Consider the following 10250-nt stretch of genomic DNA (forward strand, 5'->3'; position numbering starts at 1 on the left):
AATATCCATTTAATGGTATCAAGTATAAACATTACATTTAATCTTCTAGAGCATGCAAAGGTTTCTCTACATTGAAAAAACTATGAACATACTATAATAAATTTCTAATGAACAGTGGGAAAGGAAGATAATGTCCAACTTTGCCTTCAATGATATATCATGATGACCTTCAATGATATGAGTAGAGATGATCTGTTTCAAAGCAACTGCTTCCAAGATCAATGACCTTCACTTCACATCTACTGTAGCTCTTCACCAAAATATTCTCAGGTTTCAGATCATAGTGTATGAGACCAAGACCATGCAAGAATTGAAGTGCCTCCAGACACTGGATGGTGATAACACATAAAAATTGAAAAACAAGTAATTAACCAGTAGCTTGTTAGTGGGATGAAAAGCCCTCAGAACAATGTCACCCTACAAACTTGCAGGCTTGGCATTGTGAAGTAAACATCCCCTCCAGATTCTCTATTAAATTTATGAAACTCATATAAATTTGCCTTGAGAAGTTCACAGACAATTAATAAATGCTCCTGCACACAAAAATCACTTGTCATGCACTAAGAATTGATCATTCTGGACACCCAAAAAAAAAATGCAAGACCAAATCCATACACAACATAAATGAGACATTCACGTGACATCACCAAGGGTCATGCATTACAAGCAAATGTATTTATAAGAAAACATGCTATCATACTTGTGAACATACGTGATATGCACTCTCCAGTCTCCTTCAAGAAGAAAAATAAAAACTAAGCCTCTAGTAAATGAAGCTTTCATTGACTAGAACATCAAAAAATTAATGAAAACATCAAAAAATTCAGTTTGTTTTGTTCAATTCTTTTGAGCATTAATCTACTAATGAAACCATATTCAATGATTCTAAATTTTTTAAAACTAGAACCAAACTACCCGATTTCAACCAGTTCATATCAGATTCCCCATTTAACCAGTTTTTGAACATCTTTTAAGTATATACACAAACACAAGTAAAGTTCTAAGAGCCGCCAGAAGAAAAGAAAAGAAGAAAAGAAAAAGTCATACACTAAGGCATTTTCTAAACTGCTGTTTAACATGTTGCTTAAAATTAGTTATCAAGAAATGTTAATAACATAGAAAGATGAGATATATAAATGACATACTTATCTGGAATGACAAGAGGGGGTCCAAACCAGCCAGTCAAGGCTATATAGCTTACAAGCGATTCACAAAATTAAAGCCATTTCTTATTTTTGGGATGGTGATAGCAAATTCTATTCTAAATTACATAGAAATGACGGTTGCTACAACAACCAACCAATGTAAAATTTTCCACCTTACCATGAAACATTGAGCCCCAAATGGAAAACCAAATCAAAGCATGAATTTGTTGCAGACGGACACAGAAAAGATTCTGTAGCAAAGGAGAATCTAAAAGCGTAATTTCGCCGAAAAAAGTGAAGTGAGATCAACTTACTGGCACAACCCAGCTGGTGTTTGCATCCCCAAATGAAACCGAAGCTAAGGACTTTGAAGCCCATGCCTTAGCATTCATCGCTTCCTCTTGCAAATTACTTCTCTTGCAGGGCTCCTTTAGGGAATTGAATAACTGGATTGCTCGATTCAGATAGGCCGGAGGATGTTCCCACAAGCTCTTTAACTTCATATTCGGGATGTACAGTCTCCAAACCAATCGAGTACATGCAGACAGAGTTGGTAAAAGGAAATAGAGCAACCTCAAAAGCACGAATGCAGTGGCCAAGGCCAAATATGTCTCCTGCTGAAGCAAATTCTCTGGAGATCTAGCCCATGAGAATGGGCAACTTTCTTGCTCGGGGTGGTTGTTTTTTCCATCATCAGATGACTGTCCAATTCTTTCCAAGTATGTTCCATTCAATGGCTCAGTCTTAAGGCCTAAAAAAGTGACCTTGTTTTCATTAGATATCGCTTGAGAAATTTCTTCAGTAATTTGATACAAATAATGCAAAGAACAAAATACTACAAGTTCTTATGGATAAATGAAATCAACATCTTCAGAAAAAAAATGTAAGATCTTCAAGTGAGTTTCCTTTAAACAATGACCAGAAAAGTTCCAGGGTAAGGCCTTACCAGTAACATCATCGTAGAAAGAAACAAGAGAACCAAGGGTTCGAGAACCATGATAGCATACATGCATGGTAGAATTTAGAAGGAAAAGACTAGGAAACCCATGGTATTATTGCAGAGCCATAATCAGTAGAATCAAATTTGGGCCTTTTTTTTACGAGCCCAAGACGAAGAAAACTAGGGTTCTCTATGAGGCCATGCTTAGCCTCGTACAGCAGCAATTGGGCGGTGGTCAGCCTCCCGGAACAGTCGCCGCCGCCGCCGCTGATGAGGTTTTGGGTGTTTTGAAGAACAATAACCCCAACAACAGGGAGGAGATCGAGAAATTGTTGAACCCTATGTCGAATCATGATTTCGATTAGATGGTTTCCTTTGGGAACCTAATCACTGATTTCCAAGAAGAAGAAGACAATGTTATGATTGATGATAATGTGGGTTTTACTGTTGTGTTTGACGAGGAAGAAGAACAGGAGGAAGAGAATGGGTTTTACTGTTGTGTTTGACGAGGAAGAAGAACAGAATGGTTTTGATGATGATGATCTTAAAGTTGAGACCAAGCTTTTGGGTCATCTCCAATTCGATAATTTCAGCCTTGTTAAGTGTTTGTTGCAGAACCGATTAAAGATTGTGTGGTGTACTCGTCTAGCCAGGGCCGAGGATCAGGAGACGAGAGAGAAGATTGAGGAAGAAATGTTGGAATCTGGACTGGAATTGGCTGCAATTCTTAAGCAATTGCAAGCTGATTGAGAGAGAGAACACAGAGAGAGGGAGAGTAGGAGACAGAGGAGATCAGGGCCTTCTTTTAATTTTTTTTTTTTTGTTTTCCAGGTACAAAACGACGTCGTTTTTACTTTGGCGACCAAATTTTTTTTGTCGCCAAAAAATTTCATTTCCCCCCTCCCTGTTTGAAATTTCCCTCCCAAACACTTTTGGCGACCAAAACACCATATTAGTTGCAAAAAAGCTACCTTCGGCAACAAATTTTTTTAGTCGCTAAATCTCAATCAATGGCGACTAAAATATTAGTCGCTAAAAGTACAAATTTGGCGACTAAATTTTTTTGGTCGCCAAAATGTAACCTTCCGCGACCAAATTTGAAGTTGGTCGCCAAAAGCATACCAATTTCTGCGACTAACTCATTTTGGTCGCCAAAAATATTGATCATTCGCGACTAATTAATATTTTGGTCGGCAAATGTCATTTTTTTGCGACCAAAAATTTTTTGGTCGGCAAAAGTGGTCGCCAAATGTGTAAATTCTTGTAGTGAAATCGTAATCATGTTAAATTATTACATTTATTTGCCACAAAAAAAAATGTGACAAATATTATTTGAAAATTAAATCATCCATTGTTAAGAGACAAATGCAATAAACTAATGTGACTATGGTTATTTGATTGACCTAATTTTATTTTTTAGTGATTTACACATTGTCGTCTAAAAAAAAAATGATTCGGATTGTTAATATGAGATTCGTGATGAGCCCACAAACTCAAACACTTTCCAATCCCTAGTGGACTAGAGAGAAATTACTCCCCATAATTTAATGTGAATACACATGAGGTAAATTGAATTTAATAAAAAATATTATTTTTATTTCAATTTTATGAACATGTCGTATATAAATTTTGGGTGCGTTTGATTTAGTTTTAATATTCAACATATTTCTTTTTTTTTTTTTTTTTTGATTAGTTGCTTTTTGTGCATCTTCGTCATTCTAGTAGTCTCAAACCCAGTTTAGGACTATCATTTGTGTGTTTAGTTGCATATTAAATTCATGTTTATTTAGTGTAATGCATGAAAGGTGCTTGAGTAGGCATCTGAATCTCCTTTATTCTTCATAGCATGTACTTGTTCTTGTTCTATGCATTATCTTTTCGATAAATCAAGTTAAATGACTTTCTATGTGAAATTGTATGTTTTGGATGATTTTTGTGAATGTTATTTATTAGGAAAACTTACGTGTAGGTCTTAATAAGTTGATTTATTGTTCAATAGGTCCTGTAAAAATTAATGACATTTTTCATCAAAACTATTAAAAAAATGTCATTAATTATTAATTTTCAGCAATAGTTTGAAAATTTTGTCACAAAAATGTCACTAATTATAAGTTTTAGCGACGGTTTAAAAAAATCGTCACAAAAAATGTCACTAATTTTTTATTTTTAGTGATAGTTAAAAAAATTCGTCACAAAAAAAGTCGCTAATTGTAAGTTTTAGCGATAATTTATAAAAATCGTGACAAAAAAAATTCACTAATTGTTAATTTTTAACGACATATATAAAAAATCGTCACAAAAAATTATTTTTAGGGATGATTTTACTAGGACTTATTTTCAATAGGATTTTACAGGAATTAAGTAATCCGCTTTTATTTTAAAATCATTGTTTTATAGAAAAATATGAATTTATTCTTTTAATCTAAAATAAATGGTATTTATTTTGTTCTAATCACATTTAGAGTAGTAATGATTTTAGACTCAAAATGGACTTGCTTGAAACAATTAATCACTAAAATCATAAAATAGAATATTAATAAAGGTCAATCTCTAGATTGGACAACAAGAGGTGCATCATTCCATGACCTTCTTTCTTTTGTACCTTAGCTCCCGAACAGGTAATCTCTCATAATGCCCACTTTATAAGACAATTTGTCATTAAATACTTAATGGTTTTGGTTCATTCTTTTTGTGGTGTAAATTTCTCACTACAGAGATTCTAGATCCATATAGACCCACTTCAACTGGTGATTGAGTCCCACTTTAATTTTGCATTAAAGTAGCTGAAAATCTATTATTTTCCAATAGAATTCTAGATCCACATGTTAATAGTGATGGGTGACTAGAGTTGGGTTGGCTAGATATGACTTACAAGCAAACCCTCAGGAACTCACTGGTGGTTGTCCTTCTTAAGGGCCCTCCGATGATCAATTTAATATACTTGAATGGAGAGAGTAATGAAGGAATGTAGAAGGAGATAGATTAGATACCTTAAGCATATATTTTGGTTATATGTATATTCTCACTTGTCAAAAGAGGAATATGCTAGGGGTGTGCTCTATTTCTCTTAGGGGGTTCCACGTGGCTTGTCAATCTTGGAACATGTAATGGTACACTTGCAAGATTAGATGCCATAGGGGGACAAGCAAAAGACAAGACTTGCTGTAACAACCCTCGTCACTGTTTACCGAATAACCACTGATTACCGTTAAACTGAAACTGATTATGAATGATAAGTGAACTGAATAAACTACTGAACTAATTGACTGAAATTGAAACTGAATTGACTGAGTATACCTGTTTAATTGTAATTCTATCTGTTTGGTTATTTGATTATCTGTTCGTGTTTTTATGGTTAAATTGCGAATTGAAGGCCTTATCAGCGGCCGAACCGGAAACCGATTAGTGTTTTATGATCATCGTGATTTATGTGATTTTATGGTGTAATTACCTGAAAACTGATTAGGTATGATTAAATTAGATTAAAATGAGTTAAATTACATTGTTACACTTATTTACCATTTTGCCACACTTAATGGCCACTACCTTACACATTTTGAGACTTGTATACACATTGAATCAACATTTCCATCAGCCTTTCCTTGTCTTAACCAACCAAGAGAGTGAGAGGGAGAGAATTGATTTGTTCTTGAGAGAATTGCTTGGAAATTAGGAAGATTAAGGAGTTCTTGCAACATTGAGCCTCCATACCTCTAATTGAAGACTTAGGTAAGGAAATTCAACCTTTTATTGTTGTGTTTATGAATGTTCATCCATGGTCCTTGTGTTCTTAGTGACCCAAGCCTAGAACTAGCTCAAGTTGTTGAATTAAGAGCTCATTCCATGCATGCATGTTTGAATTGTTGAATTTTGAGTTGATTCCATGGAGAATTGTCACATGCATGCTCATAGTTAAGTTAAGTCCATGTTTTCATCTTGTTTTTGGAACAATTGGCTCCTTAGAGCATGAAATTGAGCTTTGAAATGGTTGAAATTCATGCATGTTTGCATGTTATTCATATTCATGAAAATCGGTTTCAATTGAGTTGTTTGTAACACCCTTGGGCCTCGATTTGACAAATTGAGCTTTGAATCATGTTAAAGTATGAGTTTTGATGTGTTTTCTGGAAAATTGGCCCAAGAGGATCGAAATTTATGGTTTAAAACTTGGTTTTGAGCTTGAGGTTCAAATCTGGAATTTCTAGAATTTGGACTCGCGCTCGAGCGGGGTGACTGGCGCTCGAGCGTGGAAACCGTGCTCCCAGTATTCTTGTTCTGTTTTGAAGTCCGCTCGAGTGGAATAATTGACGCTCGAGCGGGACGTTGTGTCTCATGCTCGAGCGGGTGTCGAGCGCCCAATCGAGCGTGATTTTCGCCTATCCAGCACTTTTGACTGTTTTGCAGAACGCTCGAGCGGGTAAGTCTACGCTCGAGCGGAAACCTTCGTCTGCATGTCCGCTCGAGCGGAGTAACCTACGCTCGAGCGTGACCCCTGTTTTCTGAAAAATCTGAAAATATTTTTAAAGTGCATCTTTGCATCCTCATCTCATCCTAGGCATTATTAGGCCTAGTTTAAGGCATCTTAATGAGGACATAGATGTAGAACACACCGAGGCTAATTAGGGATTAAGTTGTTATCTTTCCCAACTGTGTAGCTTAGTGTGTGTTCAATCTGTAACTGTGTAGGGTTGGCGACTGGGGACGCGCTCTAGCTTTATTGTAGCCCAGAACTCTGTGAGTAACAACTGTGTAAAGATATGTTCAGAATGATTATCTTCTGAACGATTGAACTGTACTGCTTTCTGAAGTGATTACTGTTAACTGAATGAATGTATGTCCTCTATTCTGAACTGTATTGTGGCATCCTTAGCAACCACTGTTACTGACTGTTACTGTTACAGAGATCTCTGTTGGTTCCCTTGTTGGAACCACTACTGTTACTGATTGATGGCCATCATTTACTGTTCGGTCTTTTAAGACCTATTGTTTACTGTACTGTTATGCTAATGAATGTACCACATATGACTGTACTGACTGAACGACTGAAATACTGATTTAATGGACTGTTTTCATTACTGTAAGGACATTCATTCTTAACCCCTTTACGCATTGTGTTATTCACTAGGCTTTAGTTCACTACTCATATATATATATATATATATAGGTGTACAGGCACTAGACCGTAGCTAGAAGCGTCAGGGTAAACTCTAGTTTTGTCGAGCCAACCTATGTGCCTCAATGCGAGGTTCCGAGCCTGTCAAGCTACGGCTTAGGGGTGTTTTTAATTTCCCCGTCTGTCACTGTATCTGTTTTGCATAACTGTATAGACTCTTTACTGTATCGTACTGTTTAAGAGGGATTAGGTCCCTGAACTGAATGAATGTATATATGTACATACTGTTTTGTCTGACTGTATATATTTGAATGAAGTCTTTTTGCATACAGACTGTCACAGCTCATTGGACACTGTTTATTTACTGTATTGGCTTCTGCCAGCCCCTGTACTCTGTCTTATTGTACTACTGTTAAGAAGGCCTTCGGTAATCTCGGATTACTGGCCGGTTACGGTGCTAAACCCATAAGGACGGGTTTGGGTTGTGACAGAATGATATCAGAGCGATACTTACCACGAGTTATACCGCACACACGTGTCCAAATGGGCTATAGGGTGTCCTAGAAAAGTAAATAGGGCATCACATGAGCATGATAAGTGTGTGGCTATGACATGACTGAATATATGCTAATGTGTTAATCTGTTTAAAGAAATGACTGCCTATGTTAATAACTGTTATAACTGCCTATAATGAAATGGATAATGCAATAACTGCAAATGAATCTGAAACCTCATCCTCTGAGGCAAGAATGGCATGACTGGAAAGAATGATAGAATTAATAACTGAAAGACTGGACCAACAACAGAATCAACAGCCCCCATCTCCTCCTCCGGTACAGCCGGAACAGAATGCTAATGTTAATGATGGGGACATAATTGCTCTCACCCACAAGTTCAGCAAAATGAAACCGTCGTCCTTTCAGGGAGGCCTTGAACCGTTAAAGGCTGAAGCATGGGTTCTTGAGACTGAAAAATTGTTTGAGGTTTTTCCGTGCTCTAAAGCACATAAAGTGCTATTGGCCACCTTTACTCTGCAGGAAGAAGCTAAAAGGTGGTGGATGCTTATCCGTAATGAAAATACTATTATGACTTGGGCTCAATTCAAAGGAGCCTTCTTCGAGAAGTATTTCCCTCAGTGTGTTAGGGACATAAAGGTGACTGAGTTTGAACAACTGAAACAAGGCACTATGTCGGTTGCTGAATATGAGACAAAATTTACTGAACTTGCCCGTTATGCACCACACATGGTGGACACTGATTATAAGAAGGCCGGAAAGTTTGAAGGCGGCCTTAATGTTGCAATACTCGACAGAATTAATGTTTTGAAGCTACTGAACTATGTAAATGTTCTTGACCGAGCCTTGATGGCTGAATTGAACATTGAAACACTGAAAACGGAAACACCAGCGTCTGAATGGCGTGGTAAAAGGCAGGGTTTTAAATTCAAGAAAGGCAAGCATAACCCATTGAATAAGAAACAGAATACGAGGTCAACGACTAGCCCCAGCCAAGGAAGTGGTTTCATACCACCCTGTTCTGAGTGTGGCAAGAAGCACAAAGGGGTCTGTTACAAAATATCTGGAGCCTGTTATAGGTGTGGCAAGGTGGGCCACATGGTTAAAGACTGCCCCTCTGCTCCACAAGCTAATAGTAAAGCTGCACCAAGCGTAGCAGCATCAGCTGTTGCACCAAAATCGAACCCCAAAGCTACCGGGAAAGAGCCCATGAGGCAGGGCTGAGTGTTCGCCCTAGTACCGGGAGACGTGCAGAATATCGAGACCGTTGTGTCAGGTATTCTCTCTATTTGTACTCAAAATGCTTACGTATTGATTGATTCGGGGTCTACGCATTCATACGTGTCGCATGCTTTTTTGCGAAAACTGAATAGACCATTAAAACCCATGAATTATCTGTTAGCTGTATCATCACCCATTGGGGAATCTATGACCTGTGCATATATGTACCCTGCTTGTGAAATTATTGTTGGAGATGCACATTTGTTTATTGACTTACTGCCTCTGAACATTGATCATTTTGACGTAATATTGGAAATGGACTGGTTAACGAAATACCATGCTACCATAGACTGTGTAACGAAACAAGTAGTTTTTCGTCCACCGGGTTTACCCGAATTTGTGTTTAATGGGGTTGGAGTAGTACCTCTTCCGTATTTGATTTCATCTGTGAAAGCTGTTAAATTGATTAGAAAGGGGTGTAAGGGATATCTGTGTTCTGTATTGACTGTATCTACTGATGATGATGCTAACGTGAATAGTATTCCTATAGTCAGAGAATTCCCAGATGTTTTTCCAGATAATCTGCCAGGGGATTTGACTGACAGAGAGATTGAATTCACCGTTGATGTGATTCCGGGAACGCAGTCAGTATCTAAAGCTCCTTACCGAATGGCTCCAACTGAACTGAAAGAATTGAAAGTGCAACTGCAAGAACTGCTGGATAAAAAGTTCATCAGGCCTAGCACTTTGCCATGGGGCACTCCTGTTTTATTTGTGAAGAAGAAAGACGGCTCACTGAGACTGTGTATTGACTACCGTGAACTGAACAAGGTAACTGTAAAAAATAAATACCCATTGCCACGTATTGATGACTTATTTGATCAGTTACAGGGTGCTCAAGTGTTCTCTAAGATCGACCTCAGATCAGGATACCATCAGTTGAAGGTTAAACTAGAGGATATTGACAAAACTGTTTTTCGAACAAGGTATGGACATTACGAGTTTTTAGTTATGCCTTTCGGAGTTACCAATGCACCTGCTGCATTTATGGACCTCATGAACAGAATCTTTAAACCATACCTTGATGACTTCATTGTTGTATTCATTGATGACATACTGATTTACTCCAAAAGTGTAGAAGGACATGAATATCATCTGAGACTTGCCCTACAGACTCTAAGAGAACAGAAACTTTACGCTAAACTGTCTAAATGTGAATTTTGGCTTGATCATGTTATGTTTTTGGGGCATGTTGTTAGCAAAGATGGAATTTCTGTTGATCTGTAGAAAATTAAAGCGATAGTAAACTGGTCTAG

General features: G+C 37.4%; 1 pseudogene; it reads right to left on the reverse strand.

Annotated features, from left to right (window-relative positions):
• Positions 1 to 1174: 1174 nt before the first annotated feature.
• On the reverse strand, positions 1175 to 2438 carry LOC114287578 (5'-adenylylsulfate reductase-like 4 pseudogene; annotated as a pseudogene).
• Between the last annotated feature and the right edge of the window lie 7812 nt (positions 2439 to 10250).

Source organism: Camellia sinensis, unplaced genomic scaffold (assembly GCF_055761805.1).
Source record: "Camellia sinensis isolate YWXY unplaced genomic scaffold, ASM5576180v1 Unanchor3, whole genome shotgun sequence".
NCBI classification, from domain to species: Eukaryota; Viridiplantae; Streptophyta; class Magnoliopsida; order Ericales; family Theaceae; genus Camellia; species Camellia sinensis.